The 27257-nt window shown below is 41.9% G+C and overlaps 1 protein-coding gene across 1 annotated transcript in view; it reads left to right on the top strand.

Annotated features, from left to right (window-relative positions):
* Nucleotides 1-2242: 2242 nt before the first annotated feature.
* Nucleotides 2243-27257, top strand: part of LOC144770330 (myosin-1-like) — a 266975-nt gene continuing 241960 nt past the window's right edge. Inside the window, exon 1 of the mRNA XM_078654762.1 lies at nucleotides 2243-2329. The gene's annotated coding sequence lies outside the window, so the exon portion shown is untranslated. The remainder of the gene's footprint in view (nucleotides 2330-27257) is intronic.

Here is a 27257-nt window from a genome sequence, read left to right as displayed (position 1 = left end):
CTGTAAAACCTACGTTCTTACAGTTTTCTGCAAGACATTCTGACTTTCACTGTAAAGTTTAGATGACCAATCGTTAAGTGCCACATCTTCAAGAAACAACTTAGGGTCAGTTGTGTTAAACGTTGTTCTTGTTTACAACTTCAAAAACTGTTTTACAATGTACATAAGCAAATTAAAAAGTCTGTAAATTAGGAGATTACCGCCTTCTAAAATAGCTTTGAGACTCTGTACTGACTCGCAATGTGGAAGGGGTGTTTTGGTAGCATCCTTTCCAAACAGTAATTTAGTATTAGATGTATCAATGTTTTGTGACCGAAATCTGGCTGCAAAACATTGAAAAAAAATGACTGGCTCCCAGGATGGGGTGGTGAGGCATGGATGGGAGGTTTCTTAAGAGGACCCCTCTCCCAATGTGATCATGAAAAAAATATTTGTTGGGGATTGTGCAGTGGTCTACAGGACCACTGCCAACTCTCAAACTTTTTAAAAAGAAGTAAACTTTTATTTTTAAATGCAACACATTTAAAGGGCGATCATCGAGAAGGTGGTCTGCCTACTGTAGCAGCCTACCATTCCTGTGATGACCACAATGTCATTAATATTTATGAGGTATGTAGGACTGACACCCACTCCGATTAGGAATTGAAAGAACTGACCTATTAGTACAAAAAAACTGATGCCAAACATTTGTAATGGTCGCAAAATTAAAATCCCAAAATCCGACCAGTTTTTTGTAACCAATGTTTAACCCATAGGGTCCTAAAATCCCTCCTCTTTCTTCACTACTTCCAGTCATGACTTGCTTGTGCACTAATATCCCGTGGATGTCGTGTAGGGAAGCAGATGAAGAATTAACGTAGAATACTAGAAAGACTTTTATGGGCCATCAGGCTGTTAACTGGCCCTGTGCTCCAACTGAAGGTGACCCATGTTTCTCCGGTTACATCTAAGACATTCTTCCACTGCATGTACTCCTCCCTTTCCACCGCCTCCCCACTAATGACATTTCTCACCTTTATACCCCATCCTATCACTGTATACCTTAGTTAATTTCAATCACGTAAAGCGCTGAGATAGCCATAAGAGCCAGGTTCCGGCTACACAGCAAATATATATCTAAGATTTCACCCATTTCATGAACTGCCATTGGATAATGTCAAAGGCATTTCTTTATTGTAGTGCTCACAGAATAAATCCTTCTCGGTGTAGAACCAGTGGCCCAGGAAGACCCCTAAAATGTAAAGCACCGAATGTTAAGTACTCTAGGCGCTCAGTGGCGGCTGCAGCCTCCTGGTGCCTGACAGTTTGTTCAGCGAGGCAGATTGATGCTCAACAGGTTAACTCAGACGGCCTTATCGGGACCCCCGGGCACTATACTGGTCGGGAGAACAGTTGAGAAGGGGCCCTGCGCTGTCCAAATATAGAGCGCGCCTCGTGTGTGGCTCGCCCATTGTCTATAAATGCCGGCCGGGCCGCGCCGTGGCACAAGGGACCGCCAGGCCGCGCGCAGAGGTACGTGTCTCGCCTTCAGGCTAGGGATGCTCCGCCCTTGCTCTACGAAGGCTCTCTACTGAGTCAATGTATGAGAGAGGTTCCATCATTAACTATAGGTGCAGGCAATGATACACCGGGACCTCTTGATTACCCTTGGTGTGCGTGAAAGTATTACTTTAAAAGTCCACTTAGGGAATTCGTGTATTTTTAAAGTGTTCCCTAGACTTACCATCTAAAATGTGATCTTTTTTAAAGTTTCATTATAGTTAGAATGCCTGCAGTCATATCTTTTTTTATCCCTTCACTCGACTTAAAATGTTTAAGGTCAAGTATAGTTTTTATTCATCGCGTCTGTTAATATGTGTGAATTTATACTTTTTAACCATACAATGCGGCGGATATGCATGAAGTTATAATGTTTAATGTTTTACTAGTTAGGAGCGTGAAGACATATGTTGTATTACTACAATTACTGACAATGAATACGTTTCGTATACTGTCTGATGTGAGTGACTCCAGACTGGCAGCTTTATAAGATGGAACCATTCAGAGGATTTCAAAATGTACAGGGTGGAAAAGACAATGGGCGCATCCAGAGCTGCTGTCGGGTCTGCTTTTGAGGAAGGAATTTGGGAAGGGGGCTGTGTTTGCGCCTGCCAAGCCAGGATTATGAGTTATTTGTGGCGGCTGTTGACAGCCCTTTAATTACTGTAGACAGCTGAGCTCGATGTCTTTTGTGTAACACATGTGTCACAGATCACAACAAGAGGCAGCAACTGAGCCAGGCACCGATAAGAGACAGCCCGCGCCGAAGGACGTCTCCATACTCTGCACAGTAGGATATTTTTTAATGATACCTTTTTAAAATACTAACACAACTCAATGCGTGTTGATAGATTGATGGACAGACAGGCAGAAAGAAGAATGACTTGTAAAGTTAGTGACTCTACAAAGACACCGACGTCACTGAACAAGAAGTGTCTAATACTAATACCCCACGTGTATGCAATCTTTAATTTATCAAAGTCACTGAGAAAAACACATAGAAATAAAAATGGAAAGTTGCATTAAATCGTGCCCTGGTAGCCCTTCCTGTTTCAGGGAGAGGTGATTTAACAGATGGGACTGGGTGTATTTGACCATGAAATGGAATCCGTGGACTCGGTGCACTGTTGACAGTTCGTGTCTTAAGGGCGGCTTTTGATGGTCTGTCATCAATCGCGGAAACAGCAGCTATTCTATATTTATTATACATTCTCCGTATTGGGTTATAAAATAAAGGCAGCCTGCAATGAGGAATTCATTATGAAAGGAAAAAACACTGCACTGTAACTAGAAAAGCATGGATTTTGTTTTTAAAAAAAAGATCAACGTTAAGATGAACTATTCCAAAAGCACTGATTAAACACTGCACTGTAAAATATGTTTCATGCAGACAGCTGTACATTGTTACCGCAGTTTAAAGCAAGTGTTCATGTTGTTGGGGAAGCTCAGAGCGACCTGGTGCTTGTAGTACACGGCTTGCAACTCTGCATCCATGCCAGGAAGGAATGACTGCCACCCAAGCCCAGCTGCCAATGTGACTGAACTCCTATTGGGAAGGGCATGGTTTCCCAAATTGGGAGGTGAATATATTCCAATGGAGAAGGTTAGTATACTTCAGTGGGAAGGTACCTGTATCCCAACGGGAAGGTGAATATAATCCAACAGGGAAGGCTAGAATACTCAAACTGGGAAGGTAACTGTATCCCACTGGGAAGGTGATTATAGTCCAACAGGGAAGGTTAGTATACCTCAGTGGGAAGGTATCTCTATCCCACTGGAAATGTGAATATTGTCCAATGGGGAAGGTTAGTATACTCCAACTGGGAGGGAACAATTCCTCTTGGAAGGTGATTATATTCCAACAGATAAGGTTAGTATACTTCAGTGGAAGGTTAGTATACTTCAGTGGGAAGATACCAGTATCACACTGCAAAGGTGAATGTAGTTCAATAGGGAAGGTTAGTATACTTCAGTGATAATGTACCTGTATCCCACTGTAAAGGTGAATATACTCTAATGGGAAATGTTAGTATACTTCAGTGGGAAGGTACCTGTGTCCCACTGTAAAGGTGAATATACTCCAATGGGGAAGGTTAGTATACTTCAGTGGGAAGGTACCTGCATCCCAATGGGAAGGTGATTACATTTCAACAGGGAAGGATTGTGTACTTCAGTGGAAAGGGACCTGTATCCCTCTGGGAAGGTGATTATAGTCCAACAAGAAAGGTTGGTATTCTTCATTTGGAAGGTATGTGTTTCCCACTGGGTAGGTGAATATATTTCAACAGGGAAGGATATTATACTTCAGTGGGAAGGTACCTGTATCCCACTGGAAATGTGAATATAGTCCAATGGGGAAGGTTAGTATACTCCAACTGGGAGGGAAAAATCCCTCTGGGAAGGTGATTATATTCCAACAGGGAAGGTTAGTATACTTCAGTGGGAAGGTACCTGTGTGCCACTGGAAATGTGAATATATTCCAATGGGGAAGGTTAGTATACTTCAGTCTGAAGGTAGCTGTAGCCTACTGGGAAGGTGAATGTATTCCAACAAGGAAGGATAGTATACTCGACTGGGAAGGTACCAGTATCCTCCTGAAGAGTGACTATATTCCAATGTGGAAGGTTAGTATACTTCAGTGGGAAAATACCAGTATCGCACTGCGAAGGTGAATGTATTTCAATAGGGAAGGATAGTATACTCCAGTGGGAAGGTACCTATATCCCACTGGGAAGGTGAATGTATTTCAACAGAGAAGGATAGTATACTCCAGTTGGAAGGTAACTGTATCCCGCAGAAGGATGATTATATTCCAATGTGGAAGGTTAGTATACTTCAGTGGGAAGATACCAGTATCACACTGCGAAGGTGAATGTAGTTCAGTAGGGAAGGTTAGTATACTTCAGTGGGAATGTACATGTATCCCACTGTAAAGGTGAATATACTCCAATGGGGAAGGTTAGTATACTTCAGTTGGAAGGTACCTGTATCCCACTGGAAATGTGAATGTAGTTCAATGGGGAAGGTTAGTATACTCCAACTGGGAGGGACCAATCCCTCTGAAGGGTGATTATATTCCAATGTGGAAGGTTAGTATACTTCAGTGGGAAGATACCAGTATCACACTGCAAAGGGGAATGTAGTTCAATAGGGAAGGTTAGTATACTTCAGTGGGAATGTACCTGTATCCCACTGTAAAGGTGAATATACTCCAATGGGGAAGGTTAGTATACTTCAGTGGGAATGTACCTGTATCCCACTGTAAAGGTGAATATACTCCAATGGGGAAGGTTAGTATACTTCAGTGGGAAGGTACCTGTATCCCACTGAAAAGGTGAATATACTCCAATGGGAAATGTTAGTATACTTCAGTGGGAAGGTACCTGTATCCCACTGTAAAGGTGAATATACTCCAATGGGGAAGGTTAGTATACTTCAGTGGGAAGGTACCTGTATCCCACTGAAAAGGTGAATTTACTCCAATTGGGAAGGTTAGTATACTTCAGTAGGAAGGTACCTGTATCCTACTGAAAAGGTGAATATACTCCAATGGGAAATGTTAGTATACTTCAGTGGGAAGGTACCTGTATCCCACTGTAAAGGTGAATATACTCCAATGGGGAAGGTTAGTATACTTCAGTGGGAAGGTACCTGTATCCCACTGAAAAGGTGAATATACTCCAATGGGAAATGTTAGTATACTTCAGTGGGAAGGTACCTGTATCCCACTGTAAAGGTGAATATACTCCAATGGGGAAGGTTAGTATACTTCAGTGGGAAGGTACCTGTATCCCACTGAAAAGGTGAATTTACTCCAATTGGGAAGGTTAGTATACTTCAGTAGGAAGGTACCTGTATCCTACTGAAAAGGTGAAAATACTCCAATGGGCAATGTTAGTATACTTCAGTGGGAAGGTACCTGTATCCAACTGGAAATGTAAATATACTCCAATGGGGAAGGTTAGTACACTTCAGTGGAAAGGTACCTGTATCTACTCCTATTGGGAAGGGCATCATTTCTCAACTGGGAGAGTGTTTATACTTCAGTTGGGAAGGTAACTGCATGCCAGCTTGAAGGTCATCATACTCTAACTGGGAAGGGGATTGCACTCCGACTTCAAAGTAATTTTACTTCAACCAGAAAGGTGATGGTTCCTTAGCTAAGAAGGATATGTACTCCAAGTGAGAAGTTAATTGCATGTTGCATGATAAGGTAACTGTACTCAAACTGAGATACTGAGTCTGTGCCAACTGAGAAGGATATGGGGTTAGTAACTGGAAAGTAACCGTGCCCCATTTGCAAAGCTCACTCACTGTGCTTCGACGGTCAGGCGATTGTACACGAACTGAGCTGGGATGGTAAATGCACCTGACTTGAGCTGGAAGGATGAGTGTACTCAGCTGGTGAGGTGAGTGCACTATAACTGGCATCGAGAACGGTGCTCTAACTGAGAGGTCAACAGTGTGCCAACTGGAAAGCTATTTGTACATTAAGAAATATATTTTGATCTGGTAGATCTTCTCAAAATACATGGACATGTAGAAGAACTCTCTTACAAAACCACCACCACTTACCGGGAACATCTAGATAATACACAGGGTTGTCTCTCATCCGAGGTCAAATGAATTAAGTGTCTAACACACCCTAATGGGTGTTTCTCTCCACTTTAACGGGCGTCCCTGGATTAAGAAATCTTAAGCAGAGAAGTTTGCACAATAAATTGCAGGCACTTGGAATTTCTACCCGAAATGTGGGTAAAATGTGCATGATCGGTTTATGAGGGGATGCAATGGGTCTAATCCTCATACACCCCGCCCTCCTTAGTGTACACACAACACTTGCAAACTAATCAACACGCGGATTCGTGTCAGTGACGTTTTCCAATACTAGACAGACGTGTGTGTAAAGTTGCCAACTTGACTATCTACACCTTCGGAGTGTGACCGTTAACGTAAAGACGTAAAGAGGTGGTCTGCCAGGTGGTTCTCCAGGTGTGCACACACCCGCAAAGCCTGCTTGTAATGAGCGAACACGTCAGCTGGCCTAGCAGGTGTCTCTCCAGCTCTCCCGGGGTTAAACAAATATTATTCCTGGAGTATTTCAGACCTCACGTTTGAGTGACTCGCACGACCTTCCTATCGTAACTCAGTGGGATTTACTGATCTTCCTCAGCCGAATAACCAGTGTATCATGGGCACCAGTACGAGTAAATAAATGCGCCCACTGCCGCTGTGTGAATTGTGAAACAGAGCAACGAGAGTTCAGTGGGCCTCTGGGCCCCGGTGTCACTGCGCCTGTTGCACCACTGGAAGCTAGCCCCCTGATCTGCCGTGTTATATACGGCGCTCGGCTATTTCGACCTTAGTGAATGCCCAAAACAGCAGGAGCGCTTTAATAGCGCTTTAATACCGACATTTGAAGTAATCCGATCTTGCCTCGGCAAACACTCTTTGTGATCGTGATCTTTGTGATCGTAGAAAAGATCATACCTTGCTTTCAATCTGTAACTGTGAATTTCTTTCTCCAGCCCTGAGAAAACCACTATTTCATAGAAAAAAACAGCGACAGCCCTGATGATCATCTCAGTCGCATTCAGATTTCACAAGCAGGTGCCGCTGCCGCTCCTGATGATGGCCCCTGTTGCCTCCACAAGGGCATGGTGCGGGCATGCATAGGCAGGTGTGGGCTCCTACCAGAATGTCAATCAGGGAAGGGGCTTAGCAGGGGGCCATCTGGTCGGCCATGCCACTCGTGGTGACTCACCATACATATAATTGGCTTCTATACATAAAATAGTTTTTTACAGGAGTGTGTGAGTTAGACAATCGTTGAGACTGTCAAGGTCGCAGCGGTTGGGAAAAAGCGCTGCTTGGAAGAGAGAAGAAATACTTGTCGGTGGCTGGGAGGGACGAGCTACTACAGACGGAATCCTTCATAAAGCAAATTCAGAAGCACCTTCAGCTAATGAGATGCAAACAGCCTGGAATGTGTGAAAGAAAATCCTGCGGGCGGGGGACCTGTACTTTCAGTATGTCCTCGGTTTTTAGATCTTCTATTAAGCCTGTTGCACAGTGCTCACAAATTGCAAGATCAATGGATACATGCACAGCGAGAGTTTTATTTGCCCAGGATTAATTTTTTTTTTATTTTAAATTAGTAAACCCAAGACTACACCACACTTCTGTGTTGAAGTAGAGGATCTGAGGGGCACGACATGCCCATCCTTTTTTTTTTAACTTAAGGAAAACAGTTCCCCTACTTTTTCGGTTGAAGCCTACCAGGCAGTGCAGCTGTCTGGTTTACGAAAGATATCTTGGGGACATTTGGAAAACTTCCCAGGGAATACATTCCATTTATTGCTCACTATTGGCTTTGTGGTTCGTAAGTCACATTTCCTTGCTTTCTATTTGCTGGCTATATTTGTTTTAGACTGTCAGGCTTGAGGTCGTACCTCCTGTGGAGCATAGCCTATTTATTCTATCCTTCCATCAGTGCTCATTTCTATAAACAGGCCTTTAAATCTTGTTCTTATCTTGTCACACTTGCTACACATTCAAAGACAGAGGTTAAATGTCAAGCTCTGTCTTCCAAGGGAGCTTGGCGTTTTTTTCTCTGACTTCAAAGTGAGAGTATTTATATGGCAATCATGCTGGTTGTTGGGGTGTGCTGAAGGAAGGCTGTATGATTTTTATTTGTGAACAGATTTTATTAAGATTTGTGGAAGACATAGCAAACATCCCACAGACCTTGTTGGGAGTACATGAGTTCCACCATACAATTCAATACCGGTAAACATAAGTTTTCAGGGTAGGTATTCACTATCAGTTGTCAGTTCCACTTATGGGCAAGCAAGGGACTATTCATCCAAGCCCCATGATAGCCCTCAGTCCTTTGTCCTGTAGTGCGTCGCAAAGTACTCTATTAGTCGTAACTCTCCTCAGGGTTCCCCTGCGCAACTGATACCCACCAAAAGTCCCCCCCCCTCAACCCTTCCCTCCCCATGCATGCCGCTGATTTGTCAAGGCCTCCGTATAGGGGTGTGGGCAAGTACAACAGTGCACCGGGGATGCTACACCCTTGAACTCGCTTTATTGATGAGATTGTGCTGGATGCATACCATACCGGTCAGTCCGAGTATGTGGTCAGCACTCATGGTCAGCGGAGTAATCTTGGGATCAGTCTCCTGCAGTGGCGGCCCACCCCGTCAGGGTTGGCTTCGTCGTCTACATGTGGGTGCTTCAATAGGTCTACAAACGGAGGAAGGCTGTATGATGTCATTTCTTTCTAGCACAGAACAACATTTAGATGTCTGTAAATAAACTGCAGATATTTCAAAATCAAATATAAAAATTAGGAAAGCAAACATTAAGCATTTTTTTGTAGTTTGAAGTGTGGTAGAAACAATATTTTAATACAATCTAAACAAATCAATACACTAGGTGATGCCATTTCCACATATTATCTTTTGTGCACTGTATAGTTTTATTAGTAAAGCAAAATGGGCAAATGTAATGGTCATTTCAGACGCAAATGTGTTGTCCGTAATGGCAGTGCTCTATCACATAATGCATACTTCGACTGCGCCACTCTATGCCCCTAAACTCTACTTCTCTCTATGACACGTCACTCCACTCTATGACACTTCACAACACTTCACTCTATCACACTCCACTCCATGTCACTTCATTCTACGCCACTCTATGCCACTCCACTCCCCTCCACTCTATGACATGCCACTCCTCTCTATGTCACTCTACTCTATACCACTCTACTCCATGCCAATCTATGCCACTCCACTCTCTACACTCCACTCTACTCTATGCAACTCAACTCCACTCTAAGCAACTCCATTCCATGACACGCCACTCCACAAAACGCCCCTCCATTCTACGACATGTCACTCTACAGCACACCACTCCACTCTATTCTATGACATGCCACTCCACTCTATTCTATGACACAGAACTCCACTCTATGGCACTCCACTGTCCTCTATGGCACGCTACTTCATGACAACCCACTCCACTGTATGCCACTCCATTCTACTCTACGACACGTCACTCCAATCCCCTACACTCTATGCTCCTTCACTTTACATCCATTCACTCTATGATACTCCACTCTACACCACTCCAGTCTATGACACTTTACTCCACTCTATGCCACACCACTCCATTCTGCTCCACTCCACTCTGCTGGACTCCGCTTTATGCCACTCCACTCTACTACACTTTACACCATCTATTCCCCTCCACACTATGCCTCTCCACTCTATGCCTCTCCACTCTATGCCCTACCACTCTATGCCCTTCCACGCTATGACACTCTACTCCCCTCTATGCACTCCACTCTACAACACACAACTCCACTCTGCGATGCTTTATGCAGCTCCCTATATGCCACTCCATGAGGTTTTACACCACTCTATTCCACAACACACTACTTCACTATACTCCACTCCACAACTCCACTTTAGACCACTGCACTCTATGACACTCTATGCCACTCTGAGACACTCCACTCTATGACACTCTATGCCACTCCAATCTATGACATTCTACTCCACTCTATCTCACTCCACTCTAGGACCCTCTACAACACTCTACTCCACTCTATGCCATTCCACTCTACTACAGGACTCCACTCTATGCCATGCCACTCTACAACAATCTACTTCGCTCTATGCCACTCAACTCTTCAACACTCTACTCTAATCTACACAACTCCCTCTTTCCCATTCCATGTTACTTTATTCCACTCTATGACACTCCACTCTACGCCACTCCACAACATTCAACACAACTACACTCTATGGCACTCCATTACACTCCACAACACTCTACTCTACTTCACTTTATGCAACTCTGCGCCACTTTGACAATCTATGCAATTCCACAACATTATGCCACTCCATTCAACAACACTCCACTCCATGACACTCCACTCCACACCACTCTCTCTTCTTTACACCACTAGCTTTTAGCCATGCTAAACAATAGCCACACTGGTGTACAACATGGCTAAAACACATTGGCAAAGCCAATAGCTCTTGCATAGGCATGACCTTTTGCCTTTGCTAATGCTTATTGTGAAAAGTCAAACCTTCCCAGGATGGTTAATTCCGAAAGTTGAAAATGCTTTTGCAGAAGTGTACGGCAGGGAGCCTCCTGTGCTTGAAACTGAGAGATGGGCAGACAGCTAAAGAAGCCTTCTTGCCAGGGTGCCTGCTCACCTGAAAGAAATGTAAATGTGCCCAACTAGTTAACATGCAAATGTAAAGGGTGCTTGGAAGCTGGTATTAGCTTTAATTTATCAATTGTAGCGTCCTGATGACACATATCTAGTATTTTTGAGTGGTACTGAAGGGAAGTTACTAGATGAGCTGTAAAGCGTGTGCTTTAAAAAACAGTTATAAAAACAATTGCACTATGAACAGTCTGGGTATTACTAAATGTATATTTTGGAAGCACTTACTCATTTTAACGCTTTATGACCATTTTGTAACAGCCTGTCCTATACTGTGTGTAATGCGAGTTTAAAATAATGACTTCTACATTCACAGTTTCTGTCACAGACTGGGACTTCACAGCACTAAACAAAGTCAAGTCACTACTCTCCACTGCACCAAACAGGTTTCAGTTCTGTGGGTCTCTAGTTACACGTAAAGACGTCTGATGTACTTTAACTAATAGAGTTTTCATAATGTACAATAGTGCATTTCCTACTGATTAACCTAACTCACATTTATTTTTCATTTAAGTTGTGTGTTAGCATTGTATGTTGATGGTGAAAGATTTGAAAACGTTACCAAATATTTTGTTTTTTAGACACGTCTTTGACCCCACGCCAACGCTCACTCACTCCGTCCACACTGGGCGGAGCACACAGTTCCCATCACTTTTTATAATGCACTTCAACAGCTGCCAACAGTTATACATTCATCACTGTACTGTATTTTGGTGAATAGAACATGTGACTAGGCACTTCTTCCCTTCCCAGGTAACATCCAGTGCTTTTTGTAACCATATGCTCACCAGCAACTCTTATGTTGCATCCAAGTACTCCCTTTCTTTCCAAAAGGGGAGCAGAGGGATAAGTTAAAAAAAGTTATTGTCCAAGAGTGCACACATTGCCCAAATGGGAGGCCGGGATTTAAAAATAACTGTTTCCTCTGATTCCACATTTCAGAATAGTTCACTAGTCTATAACTGGGCTGTGATACTGATGACAATGCCAAAGGGCTGTACTTCCCAGTGAAATGTCAGAAATTTCCATGTCAAGGGCATAACCATCAGTAATGTAGCAGATGCTGTAGAAACAGGCTCCAGGTGTATTAGGTGCCCAATGTATCCCAATGTATCCAAATTGTAGCTGTATTTTACTGTGAATCTAGTGAACAGGGATCTGGGAATATGCATTTACTTTGCACCATTGCCATGCTACTTGCCTCTCTTTCACAGTATCGCAGACATGTTCCAGTACTGTCAGGTCCTTAAGAGGCCCTCCTTCCCTTGGCCCTCGCAGGCACGGAAGGGTACTCAGGAGAAGGACCATCAAACCGTGGGCTTTTCAGCACTGGAACATGGGTGCAAGACCTAGGTGATGGGACGTCTTTCTCTTGGGTGTGACTCTCAATTGTGCAACAGGTACGGTGGCAGCAGGGCTAAGGAATGTTAGAGACCAATTGCACCCATATTATTATGGTGTTTTACTGTCCAGCATGATTTGCTTGCATCAGGGGCAATGGAAACATGTCTGTGCTCTAGGCCTCCTTCACCGGGGCCCTGCAGCCATGGTATGGTGCTCCGAAACCCTGGGGATCCAGAGCTGAAAGGCCCATCTGCCCCTAGAGCTTGTACCTATGGTCCAGTGCTGCAAGGCATAAGGGAGGGAGACTCCTCCCCTCCAGTGCTGCAAGGCATAAGGGAGGGAGACTCCTCTCCTGGGCATAGCAGCACTGGACCATGTCTACAGGGCCCAGGGGGAAGAGGCCCTCTGAGAAATATAATTGTCAACAGTGTAACAAATGCAGTGGTACTGTGGCCCTTTGGGGTATAGTCCCAATGGACTAAATTATGGATTTATTTTAGTCAGTTGTTGGGGGGTCGTGGAGGAACAATTTACCTTCCTTGCACCAGGGCCAATTGCACAATGGAATAGGTCTGGGCAACATTTAAATGACAACAGCGTAATTTGCGTAATTTTCTCATAATTACATGTTACACTTGTGGAGTGAGATTCCTAATACTTCCCATTACATCACTTCACTTAATTATGCATCATTCACACACAATTACTGCAAATGTATAGGAAAAACAGAATGCACACAGCTGTTGTTCGCTGTGCTTTTGGCACTATTTTATTTTTGCACCAAAAGTGTCTTTGTAAAATATTGCATCAAGGATACATTTCATTATAAAATATAGCATGAAATGACAGATTTGCGCTTGTAAATCTAGTATTAGAGGCTATACTCAAGCCTACGTGATTAGACAAAACATAGAACTAAAAAAAAAGAACGATACTTTGATGTCAAAAATAATTATCCAAGAGGAACTATTGTCATCATCTCTCCAGTCTAACTTGCCATTGAGCATAGAAATAGGACTTAAACTCACTTCACTGAAAAATGAAGTAAAATCCAAATTTATCAAAAAAAGCATAAATAGCCTACATAAATTTAAAATAAATCAATATGAAGGTGGGGATAAAATTGGGAAAATTCTGGCCTATAAAACCGCCGAAGATAGAGCAAATGCTATAATTACAAATATACGGGGGAGAGGGAATAAATTCTACAATAAACCCCAAGATATTTTAGATCAATTCGCTGATTATTATAAGAATCTATACACCCCAGAAACGATCCCTAGCATAGATGACATACAGAAATACATTGAAAACTACACCATAGACACTCAAAATATTATAGAGATAGACTCGCTGTCTGATGAGATAACAATGCTAGCACTACATCAAGCCATTGCTTCATTGCCCTCAGGAAAAGCAGCAGGGGAAGACACTATACCACTAGAAATATATAAAGTATGTCTAAAAGAGCTTGAACAACCCTTGCTAAAAGTAATCCAATCCGTAGGCCTTGAAGGAAAAACACCACAATCTTGGAATAGGGCTAAAATAATATTTTTTCTAAAGAAAGACAAACCGAAGGAAGAAAGAGGGTCTTATCGCCCCATCTCGCTGATAAATACAGATGCGAAAATTTTTGCTAAAATTCTAGCTCTAAGACTGGCTCCCATCATGCCCATGATTACCCATCCACAGCAACATGGCTTCATTACTGGGAGAGACACCACCATACATGTTAACACGGCCATAACAGCATTTGATGTTGCAGAGACGGATGCCACCCCACTCGGCATGATCTTGTTAGATGCTGAAAAAGCTTTTGACCGAGTGGGGTGGGATTTTCTATGGTGCGTACTGTCTAAATTAGGATTTGGGGGGGAATTTTTGAAATGTATTAAGGCATTGTATGACAAACCAACTGCTTTTACTAGCTATGGGGGGCTGGTATCTTCAGATTTCAGGATTTTACGAGGAACTCGACAGGGCTGCCCTCTTTCACCTCTTTTATTTGCACTTTCTTTGGAACCTTTTTTGTTAGCCCTTCAATCTCAAACCCAGATAATACCCTTTAAATCAGGACATCAAGAATTAAAAATAACAGCATACGCTGATGACATAGCGGTTTACACGGAAGATGTTGTAGAGGCCCAAAAAGGAATAATTTTAGAAGCAGAGTAATACGGCAAGGTAGCGGGCTATAAATTAAATTTACAAAAAACGCAAATAATAGTTAACTATGCCCCACCTGTGATAGTGCCCGAGATATGCAAAGTAGCCACCTATTTGGGAATAAGAATAACAGCTAAAGTACAAGACATTAACAAAATAAATTATGATAAATTATTCAAATCTACTAGCTTATTATTAAAAAAGTGGCATATGCTACCTCTGAATATAATTGGCAGAATTAATCTGATAAAAATGAAGGTATTACCTAAATATGTATATTTATTTCGATCTATACCATTAGCATTAAATAATCAATTTTTTAAGAAACTGGATGGTATATTTAGCAGTTTTATATGGGGGTATAAAAAGGCGAGAAGATCACTAAACCTCATGAAAAATGATATACATGAAGGTGGGCTTAATTTTCCGGACTTTAAATTATACTTTTGGTCTGCTTTCATCAATCGTATACGCTCTCTACTCAATGAAGGAAGGGCTTTATTTTTTCATTACTTTATGTTAAAATCTGATTCAAATTTATTCTTATTTAGAACTAACGATCCTAATTATTTCAAAAGAGTCAAATTTAAGACAGCTAGAGATATAACAAAGATATGGGGCAATATTCTTTCTTTTTGTGACACTAACTTTTTTCACTCAGAGTTACCACTTTGGGGAAACCCTGGTCTCCCAAATATTTTTAATGATAACACTGTCCACGGATGGTCCAGATTAGGTATTACTACCTTAGGGGATTTATACAATACTCAGGGTTTCATGGATTTCAATACTCTTAAGCAACTATACAATTTATCGGAAAATATGAGATACAAATTCTTACAGATACATGATTATCTGATCAATAAAAAACAAATTCTGGAAGCTCCTGAACGTGACATCTGGACCTGCTTACATTCATTAAAAAATAAATCTGTTATAAGTGAGACATATAGAACCCTCACTGCTATCAAACTCAATGATTGCAGTAAACTTGCTGATAAATGGAGTAGAATATTGGGATTAAATATAACTCCTAAACAGATAACAAGCTCCTTTATGAATATCAATAAACGAGTACGATCATCCAGCTTAAGACTTCAACAATTCAGAACAACATGCATGCTATACTATACCCCTGAAAGAATCTCTAAATGGTCTTCCAACAATACTTTTAGTGATCGTACTAAATGCCCTAAATGTTTTACTGAAGCAGCAGATCTGGTACATATGCTGTTTTCATGCCCGAATTTGAAAACTTTCTGGTGCGAAATTGAAAAAGTTTTGAATATGAAGCAGATTCAGATACCCGCGTTAACAGCTGCGTCTGTCTTATTAGATATCTATCCAGCTCCACTTCCACATGCTGCCTTGATCACGATATTAATATCTTGTGCTAAACTAACTCTGGCAAGAGCCTGGGTTAGTTCAGAAACACCTAAAATCTGGGATTGGTGGGCATTGGTAACCGAAATACACTCAATGGAGTTCGCTTTAGCAAACATTAGGGGCATAAAGGCAATGAAAAAATATGAAAAAAACTGGGGAACTTTTATCGAACGTTGATGTTATACTTATGAAAGATTATGTTATTTGATAATTATTATGGTGCTCTGAGATTGTTAATAAGAAACTGCTCCTTTCTACATTGTCTCTGCCCTTATCCTTTTTTTTTTTTTTTTTTTTTTTTCTCTCGTCTTTCTTTTTTTTTTCTTTGCTTTTTTCTCTCCTTTATTTTCGATTACAGTACCGATTTGATTTTGTATACGCTCTATATGATAATCACTATATATATGTATTGTGTTTTATGTACAATTATTACTTTTTCCTGGATCTGCTTTTTGTTTTGTGCTCTCTTCGTCAGCCTGCTAACAATAAAAAATTTAAAAAAAACGAAATGACAGATTTGCATTTCACAAAATTACATATAATTTGTCAAAATACTGCACAAATACATGCAAGGAAATTATGAGAATTTTCACAGATATGCCACTGGCTCCTCTTCTCTGGGCCTCTCAGGAATTGCCCTGGACTGCTAGGCCTAGGGAAGGGTAGACTTCCAAGAGCGTCGTAACACAGGTTGTATTATTGGATCCTGTTTTATCTCAGCTTATTCCTCGGAGGTTGAAAAACAATGAAATCGGGTGATTTTATATCACATCCATGATCTCTTAAAAACGTCTTTTTACCCCATAACCACCCATCGCTGAATCCTAAAAACCCTCACCAACCTAAACTCCACCATTCGTGACCACTAAAATCTCTCACCACCCCTTAAATCCCTCCATACATTACCACAAAAAACCATCACATCCTCTAAACTCCAATCATCTCTAAACCCTAAAAACTTCTCACCACTCCTTACTTTCACTCATCTTTGAACCCAAACCCCTCACCACCCAAAATTCCACCCATCCCTAACTGCTAAAACTTCCTCACCACCTCTAAACTTCACACATCCCTGAACCCTATAAACGCCTTTTCTACCCATAATTTTCACCCATCCATGACCAAGTATATGGTGGACTAAGATTGCATGTACACTTATAAGGGCTTTTGGGGCAATTCTATATCGAGTGGTAGTGAGTGCATGGTGGTGATATCCTGCCATCTCTTGAGATACTAAATATGAGACAAGCAGCAGCATTTTGCATGAGTTATAGTCAAAAGAGGTGTCTCTCAACAACGGCTAAATTAGTGCTTTTAGTGTGATCCAACCTATATTGAATCAAGACTTTGACTACTGGTATGTTCTAAATCCTAGCAATGTGCATTACATTTTTCTTCAAGTTGTTGAGTTGTCCAAAGCACATACCAGACACACTTGACACTTGTGTTTTGAGTGATAGATTGGTGTTGAGATAGATGCCCAGATTGCGTATGCACCTACGTGAGGCTGGAGGAGGCTGTACAAACTAAGGCCAACAGACTGTGAGCCAGGAAGGAGATTTGGCAATTAGCAGCAGCACCTCGGTTTTGGTAGTATTTATCTCTCTGGAAGTTAGGAGATATCCAATATAGTGTTACCTTAAAGCAATTGATCAAAATCTTTCCATCTTGTACAAGGTTCATATTTGCACTCAGATTATACATGATTTTAATGTAATCCACACACATCTATATGCTTACCCATAGGTATTATTGGAGAATGGATTAAAAAGTAGTGGGATCGGATTGATGCTTGCCTAGAACCACAATTGCTTAGGTATGGAATGAACAGGTGGCAACTTAGTGATCTGCTGACAGTCATAGAGAAATTCATCTAGGGTTTTTACTTTTTTCAGAATGGAATGACTTATTGTATAGAACGCTTTTGACAGGTATAAAAGTCCAATGCCCTAACAACCTTATTATCGAACAGGCGTGGAAGATCATCTAAAACCAATAGGATCAACAGTTCTGTACTGTGTCCTCTCCAGAATTTTGCCTGGATGGTATCCAAAAGAATATTGTCTTCAACAAATTGCTGGAGCTGTTTAAAAACCAGTTTTTCCAAAAGTATGTCAACGAATGATAAAAGGAAAATTAGCCAAAAGTTGTTGAGATGTTATCGGTCTAGAGAGTTTTTTTCACAGATTTCACAGTGAAATCTTTTTGTGTGATGGGGAAAATAGCTTCTCCCTAAGACCTGTGAAATAGAACCTGCAATTGAGTTTTGAGAAAAGGGAAAAGTAGTTATATGAATTTAGCTGGGCATAAGGCAGTTGGATGACAGTTTGTAGCAGTATCGTCAAGACTGATGTGAAACAATTAAAAGTAATCACAGATTGAGCATTGAAAGTTGTCATAGAATAGTTATCAGGTATAGGAATTTTTCTGCCTAGATGTTTTCTCATATTAGTTTAAACTTGTTGAAGAAGAATTGAGCAAGATTTTAGATACATATATATGAGCATATATCTCTATGGCCCTAAGAAAGGCTATGGCCGAAACGCGTAGGTATCTCACGCTGCTGCACTTGGTGTTATGACCTAAAAAATGTGAATACAAATGTTGAATAAACCCGAAGAACCGAATTGGATGTGCTGTGTCTTGTTTTCTATGCAGTTTGGACGTGAGGTTCTTTGGCGTTTCAAGAACGGACTGTCTATGTGTGTGTGTGTGTATATATATATCTGTACTCTCCTTTTCCTTCTGTTAGAAAGATGACGCCGCCGTGTGCATATAGAAAATGCTTTATTTGTCAGCCTCCATTGTACATGTTTCGGCTGCGTACAGCCTTGTTCACCAATGTGTGCGTATATAGATATATATATATATAGTATTCAGTGAGAAGACAAAGTCTGTTTCCACTTCATATTGCACATGTCAAAGTTTCATTATGTAAATACTGAAAGAACATGGTGCCTCCTTATCGGTGAACAAAGCTATTTTCAGCCGAAACGTGTTCGATATAGCACGTCAACAATAAAATCTTAAGTCCTTACAAGGTATCGTCATCCTTTATTTTTAGTCAAAGAGGAAACTGTTGTGCTTTGAAAATGCTCCCACCCTCTGACCCAAAAAAATATGCCAGGCCTTGGGTGATGGGTTCCTAGGGTCAAAATCGGCCCAGGTAGGGGCACCACATGCCCATCCTGTGAAAAGAACACCGGGCCCCAGAGAATGGGGTCCTCAGGGCCAAAATTGGCCCAGGGAAGTGGGCATTTAGCCCCCTTGTAGCGTCTTCCCAGCCTGTGTACCCACCAATGACTATGTCACACACGTAGTCTAGTATTACACGTCTTTATTCTGCTGCATGTAACTGTGGACTCAACATTCTAAAACAAGTTCTCATGGCATTGTGCTCTGACATCTACGCCACAAGTCTACAGCGTCGGTTCGGAGCCAAAAGTGTTAGGTAATAAAGTATTGCAAGACACCACACCCCACCCCCTAAAAAAATGCTAAATCCCTAAGGATGGGGTCTCCTGGGCCAAAATCAGCCAGGGGAGGTGGGCCGGTTGACCCCTCCCTCTAAAAAGACTGCCGGCATTGGGGGATGGGGTTCTTAGTGCCAGAATTGTCCTGGGCAGGGGGACCATATACCCCCCTTCTCTTGAAAATCACACCGGCCCTGGGGGGTGAAGTCCCAGTGGCTAAAATGGGCCTGGGAAGGGGTTTTCCGCAGGGCCTGGGCATAGGCAAAGCCCTAAAACCAGCCTATGGCCATGCACGGTGGGGTATTGGATTTAATTATCGTAGTTAAATATTACTTTACATTAAAAAAACAAGAAATTCAGCAAAGGTTCATGGAATACTATATTTAGGTGTAATAAAAAGATGTGCTTTTTTTTAAAAACCTTTAAAATTCACTGAAAAAAACAAAGGATAAAGTAACATTATAGTCAGGGCCACTGGAATTATGCAGTAGAAGAAGACTAAATGATGCTGCATAAATCGAGCAAATTTTATAACTGTATTGCTTCATTATTTTGTCATTTCTACACTTATTAATATTGTCTGAGCATTTGTTTCATCTCATTAGTACCAGTTTACCACCCACATATAGTAATAAGCAACAGAGAGGTGACAAGTCCAGCTTAGCAAAGGGTCTTCCAGTGAACAGCAACACATGTCGCTGCAATTTTAGTAACTTTTTAACTGTTTAAGCTAGAAATTAATTTTTTTTTGTTAAAATCACATAATTCCAGTGCCCTGGATATAGATAGTTATTTATGACATCACTGATGACATCGCGAATTACATAATTGATGACATCATCCAAGCTTCTTTCGTACCCATTGCTCTTTAAAAGGGTATATCGTTAGAATTATGAAAGTATGTGCAAAATGGCTCCGAATAATTTGAAGCGTCTTTAGTGCTATTATACATGCAACTCCCATAGGTAAAACAAACTTGTGATATTACCTGTATCAAATCCCTGACAGTCACTAAACCTACATGGAGAAATGAAGTGGATATGAGTAAAAAAAAAAGTGGGTACTGATAACTGTGTTTACTCTATGGAGAGAGTTTACTCTGTACCATACTGCTTGCAAACAGTGAAACTCTCATGAGAAATACACCACAGAGTATTAAAGTGTATCTACTAAACACAGTGCACACTCTATGAAAAACTTGTCCAAAGAGCGACTATTCGCTTAAAATAACCAAGATCTGAAGGTGCTAAAGATCATATTACCTGCAGCCTTCATACTGTGGTGAAAACTTTACAGATATCCCATCTTCTGGAGAAAAACAAACACAATGTACATAGGTTAGTACACACTCGTCTATGTTAAGTAGAAACTGTCATGCTGAGACGATTCTGTTAAATAACTCATGACTGCTTACAATTCTTAGTATGTAGTATGTAGAATCTTTGACCTGGAAACATTTTCTGCAGTACCATATAACTTGTGTGGAACATAATGAACTCAAGTCAACTGTGACCTCCACATAGCTTTACTCTTCAATGCAAAGATTTATAATGTATTCAATAACTCGACACACCCATGGTAAACACTTACACCGATTAGCTGTATGCAGGCTTTACAAAATTAGGTAGAAAAGCAATATAGTAGTGATCCGCCGCTATGTAAACTATAAAACAAACCAGCACACTCATTGGATGATGTCATCAGTGAGGTCATTTGAGATGTTATCAGTGATGACATAAATGATGTCATGGACCATGTCATTAGTGATGTCATATGTGAGGTCCTAAGCAGTGCATTGCGGGGCACAAGCTATAGTTAGCTCTGCTAACTGTAACTGATGGATTTTTGTGCTTTTATTTAGTTCAAAACATTAATGTTGTCACTGAAAAATTCCCCAAACGTTAGCGTTACTTTGACCTTAATATATTTATATATATTCACTGGAAAAAAACAAAGGTTACAGTGACGTTATAGTTAGGCTGACAAGAGTGATGTCATGAGTGATGTCACTGACCATGTCATGAGTGATGTAATATGTGAGGACATAAGCAGTACATTGCGGGGGCACAAGTTATAGTTAGCTCAGCTAACTATAACTGATGAATTTCTCTGGTTTTTCTGAGGGTGAAATGTCAGCCTAACTATAACGTCCCTGTAACCTTTGTTTTTTTCTGTGAATTCTAAGTTTTTTTTATCTATTTCTTAACTATAACATCCCTGTAACCTTTGTTTTTTTACAGTGAATTTCTAAAGTTTTTTTAATACTAATTCCTAACTGTAACATCCCTCTAACCTTTGTTTTTTTCAGTGAATTTCTAAGGTTTTTTAAAATTGTATTTCTTAATTGTAATGTACATTTCTTTTACGTGAGCCTCTAAGATTAATGTATTTTTACTGTCTATAATTGGATATTATATTTATATTATATATCACTCATTTTTTGATTTGGTATGTGTTCATCAGAAAGTACATTAATAACTGGCTTTATATCAAAGAATTTTTTAAGTCATCACAACATTTTCGCATTTTAAAATCAGAGCCACCCAAGAGGCAAAAACCTTGTTTATTTTCTTGCCAACATTTAAAAAAAAAAAAAATCAACGAAGATGTTGCAATGATAGCAATTATGTTGCGAAATTGCATACCAAAAGCAGACATTCAACGACCACCACATTAAAATTTTGTAACTTTAAAAATGTATTCTAAATATTACAATAGACACATTACTAACCACATCACTGCTTTAAAAACATATTTATACACATAGTTATCTAATACGTTTTTTACGAAACTGTTTAAACCCTACTTCTTGTTTTCGCGATTCCACCAAAGTTGTGACCACTCTGGTAACCGTGACTTTCGCACCTTTTTTAGGGGGCGCAAAACACATTGATGCACACATTTTACAGTATCTTAGACACTAGGCATTCATTACTACACTTTTTTAAGTCATATTTTTGTAGGGAGTTTGCATAAAAACAACCATTGAAACTGATTTTCCGTTTGCACGGTGTTGCAAGGCGCCGCAATAATGTTGGTAACCTCAAGTCACCTCAAGTAATACCTCGTGAAATGACAAAGCAAATGCAGGCATTCAATAGCCACCACTACATTCAAAACTTGCAACTGCAAAATGGATTATAACCAACACACTAGACACATAACTATCTAAACGACTGTATAATAGCATGTACAACTCCCTTAATATCTCTATAACACAGTGCATAACTTTTTCAGTGTAATCTATGACTGCATAAATCACTGTATCACTAAGTGCCGCATTCACTGTATAAGTATTTGACAGGATCTGTGAGACAATGCATCAGTCTATCAATAATTCTGAAAATAAATGCATTGATTGCCTCAGTACATCTATGAGTGTGTGCATCAGTGTCACAGTGGGTCTGTGAGTAGGTGCAGGAGTGCATTTGTACATTTGTAAGTAAGTATATGACTATGTGACTGGAGCTGTGAATGGATGTATGAGTGTCTTAGTGGGTGCCTGAGTGGGTGTTTGAGTGGGTGTAGGAGTGTCTCAGTGGATCTGTGAGTGGGTGTATGAATGTCTCAGTGGGTCTGTGAGAACATGCATGAGTTTGTGAGTGGGTCTGTAAGTGGATGCGTGAGTCTCTGAGTGGGTCTTTACAAGGGTTCATCGCTCTCCGAGCAAGTCTGAAAGTGGGTGCATGAGTACCTGTATGGGTATGTGAGAGAGTGCACCAGTGTATGAGTGGATATGTGAATGGGTGTATAAGTGTCTGAGTGAGTTTGTGAGTGCATACATGAGTCTGTGACAGTGACCGGCGAGTGTGTACAAATATGTATATTTTCTATATTCACGACAACTTTGGTAGTTGCGACATCCCCACAATAGTACACGGGCAGGGGCGCGCTGGCAGTTGTGTCGTCATCGTGAATATTGTGAGCGATGAAAAAAATCTATTTTGGACACATAACTTGTGTCACTAACACACCCATTTCTCAAACCTGGGGTCAGAGTATCTCCCCATTGACCCCTTATGTTAGCTTTCACACAAATTCCCAGCCCCAGGAACTGTTCCAGGATGATAAATTAGTGACCACAACTTTCTATTTAGGTTGTGTCCAGCCAATCGGAGCATTCCTGTTGATACGTGCGTTCATGATTCATCACGAAACTGTTGCGAAATACCCGCGGGTAGAGATATATCTATAATTTACGGCTTACATTTTTCAAAACCTACTGGATGGATTTGCCCCAAATAACAAAAAGCACAATTATATGTAACAACATATACATTTCTGCCAAATTTGGTGTAATTCCGTCCAGCGGTTCAGGCTGTAGGTTCAACAATACATTTATTATGGGAATAACAATACAAATGCACCATTTTTTCGCACCACTATTTCGCAGTCCCCACTGCATGGATCACCCCCAAAATTTCTATGACACACAGAACCTACTCTGACACTTTTGTGGGAGAATTTCATGAAGATTGGTCAAACAATGACAACGTTATAGGCAGGTCAAAAAGGGCTTTTCCTCTAAAAACTTGGTCCTCACTGTAGCTAACTACTGGGACCGCCAGTAGGATATATATATATAAACACACATATGTATATATATATATATATATATATATATATATATATATATATATATATATATATATATATATATATATATATATATGTATTACCTACAATAGGTAGTTATAGTTAGGATTGATTTCCATAGGGAAATCGCAACATTCTATTGGGAATAACTTTGGCGCCGGTTGAGGAATCTGACTGAATTTTTCAGCAACTTTGCCTCGCGGCTCTCCGCTCCTTCCCTGGAAGTTTTGGGGGGATTCGACAAGCGGGGGCCGAGATAAAAGGGGGGTCCCAAAACGTGTTTTCCCCATGGTAATTTCCATAGGGCTGTCTGTCGCACTTTTAGCTCGAACGGCTGAATGGATTTTCACCAAACTTGGCAAAATTGTAGGGACTGGTAGCCCGATGTGCCTTTGCTATGTCTCAAGATATGTGCTCCAGAGGATTTTGAGTAATTTAGGTTAAAAAAAATGTATATATCAGTAAGCGCGCCCCGGTGCGCGTACCGGGGAGCGCTCCGGGCGCGCCACGCGACTTGCGCATGGAAAGCTGATTGGCTCTCGGGTGTCTGTAAACATTCGAAACAGTCCGCAGCGGCCGCCATCTTGTGTCTCGGTAGGATCGAGACACAAGAGGTGACAAAAAACAAAGGGGGAAATGACCAAAAGGGGGCAGGGTACACCCCCCCTGACCCTCTAGGTTTGATGTGGGGGCATAAAAGGGTCCCTTGGTGTTAGACCTGTCTGGATTTTTTTGCGTAGTCCCTCCTTATTATTATTTATTTTGTCCCCTTTTTGCCCCTCATCCCCTTAATATTTTTGTGTCTACTACTCTTTTTAGGTGTTGGTCAAGGGGATAGGTGTTCTTTTTCCCCTCATAATCTTTTACCTCAGGCCCAGTGGCCTGTTCAGACAGGGAAGGTTGGAGCCACAAAATGGTGGCTACCAACTGCCCTAACTGCCAAGTCCAGAACTCATCCATAGATCAGCATAGGGCATTCCAGAACCTTCTGGTCCATTCTGGACCACTGAAGGGCAGCCTATAAAAGGCGGAATGTGGGGCAGCCATTTTGTCTACCTGTGGAAGTCAGCTGGAGGACGGGCTGTAGCTAAGGGTGGGAAGAGGTTAGACTTAGGGTTGACCTCCTGGACTGGGAAGCTGCCTTATTGATCCATCCCACTACTCCCCTTTTGGTTACTTGTCCTGGCCCCGCTGTTGAGGGTTACTGGAGACCCTGGGCGCCTAGCTTGCCCTTGTGTAAAATTATACAGGGGAAGCCTTCAGGAGAAGGAGACTGCAGTGCTGCGGTGCGCAGTCCTCTGCCCAGCAGAGAGAGGCTCTTCTTGAGCAGTGTTTAGTAGAGGTAGGGGTAGATCCTGCAACCCCCCCCCAATAGCAGTGGCCAACTGTATCCTGCCACTGGCTGCCGTGACTTTTCTTGTTGGCAGAGCCTTTTTCCTCCCCCTTCTCTTAAGTTTTTCGCTTACTGGCTGGGGAAGAGACTTGCTGTGAGGAGGAGCCTTCTTTTGAAGGGGCGGAAGCAGGGTGAGGCTGCGCGAGGTGACCCCCAAGCCAGCGCTGGTGGAGTGGCCCCGGATCATTGCCAATATCACTGGAATTTCGAGGAGCCATAGCGAGGCCGTCGCTGGAGCTGTCCTGTAGTGATTTTCCCTGGCCATAGTGTGTGAGGAGAGCGAGGGGAGGCGCTGTTACAAGTGCGCGATCTCTGGGCTGGAGTCACTGCTCCGTTGCGCATGCCCTGTGAGACCGCCGGGTTCTGGGAGGCGGCGCCGGCTGGAGCTGAGGAGAACAGCGGTAGCGCGGTCTCTGTCCGTGAAACACTCGCTGCCCGCGCATGCCCAGTAGAGCCCCGGGCTGTTTGAGGCGGAGCGGCTGAACCGGTGTCTTTGCCGCCCAGCGCTGAGAGGAGGCGCCGGCGGCTTTCTCCAATTGCGGAGTGATCGGCTCATCCCTCCTGCCCAAGCGCCACACTGAAGAGCTGGCCCGGGCAGGGAGGGAGAGAATTGAGGCCCGGTAGAAGTCTGGGCCTTGTGGTGTCTGCCCTTGTGTGAGGGCAATAACAAGACGGAGTCGTCCTGAGCTGGGGGAGCATTGAGGCAACTACTGAGGCGAGTGAGCCTCTTCAGCCTCGGTTCCTCGAGCCCCCCCCCCCCGCTGTCGTTATTCCCCCTGCTCCTGACACAGGAAACGACTCACCACAGTGTGGTTACAAGTAAGGAGGTATTTACAAGGGGGAAGAGCCTTCTACATGAAAAACTGGTGTTCTGGTTAAATACTTTTCTAGTGAGTACATTGAGACTCTGTCCCCAGGAGCACAGGGACCATAAGGAAGCCCAGGAAGGGGCTTAATTAACTACTGATTTAAGTGTTTCTTAACCAATTGCCTTGAATAGGTTTAGTAGAAAAACTGTACTGTTATCCCTGTAAAGGAAAGTGTTGCTCTGATCTGATTTAAGTGCTGTTCTTGCTAAACTTTAAAGTAATGCTGTGTTTAGAGTTGATATAAAGTAAGCTGAGTACAGTAATTACCTAACTGAGCTATAAAAGAGTAAGACTTATCTGCCAGTTGTCTAAGTGAATTGTCTTTACTACAAATGCTGGTTGTTAATATGATCTAGAATTGAAACGTATTCCTGCTTTATTCCACACAAACTGAAGTGTAATTTAATTGTGAATTCTAAAAGTAAAAATACAAAGATATTATTTTTATAAACCAGTACGTATTTTTACAACAAATTGGTGTAGTGTCCTTTTTAAGTGCTATTGCGTGGATTTACTCTTGGGTGGTCTGCAACCTTCACACTGTGCCTCTAGAAATTGCATGTCTTACCCCTAGGCCAGGCTACCCTAGGTGACCTGGCATCTCAGGTTCTAACATTTGGTGCCTAGCGATGGGATACTGACTTGGTTGCAGCTACTCATTAGTAATTCAACCCAATACACTGACCTACACCAGGAGTTTTCTCCTTGCGGCCCTCCTAATTTGAATTTTGTTTCTTCTAAATTTATTTCTGGTGGTGGGTGGAGGTTAACCTCAGGTCACTTCTTGGTTTTCTCCTGTGTATTGATTTTATTCCATAGTGAAAGATGGAATTGAATTTTAAAGAGCTAGAAGCCAATACTGTGGCCCAACTCAGAGATTGGTGTCAGCATCAAGGGGTATTTGTTAATAAATTTGCCAAGAAAGGCGAGTTGCTGACAAGCATAAGGGCATGGGTGGAAGCTCATGTAAGGGAGGAATCAGAAACTGAAGAGGGTGACGGGGACACTGTCCTTGAGGCTGCATTGTTGAACCAAGCTGGAAGGGGGAATCTGCTGACAGGTCCCAGGATACCTTCGAGGGCGGGCAGCAGCGTCTCAGACAGGGGTTTAACTGACGCCGAGCTAGAAGATAGGAGGGAGGAGAGGAGAACAAGGTTGGAATTAGCAAGGATGGATATGGAAAGGGAGGAAAGGAGGTTAGCTCATGAGCGAACCATCAAAGAGATGGACCTACAAGCCT

Source organism: Lissotriton helveticus, chromosome 7 (genome assembly GCF_964261635.1).
Source record: "Lissotriton helveticus chromosome 7, aLisHel1.1, whole genome shotgun sequence".
In the NCBI taxonomy this organism is placed as follows: Eukaryota; Metazoa; Chordata; class Amphibia; order Caudata; family Salamandridae; genus Lissotriton; species Lissotriton helveticus.
Note: the sequence above shows the minus strand (reverse complement) of the source record. Positions and strands in the feature narration are given on the sequence as shown.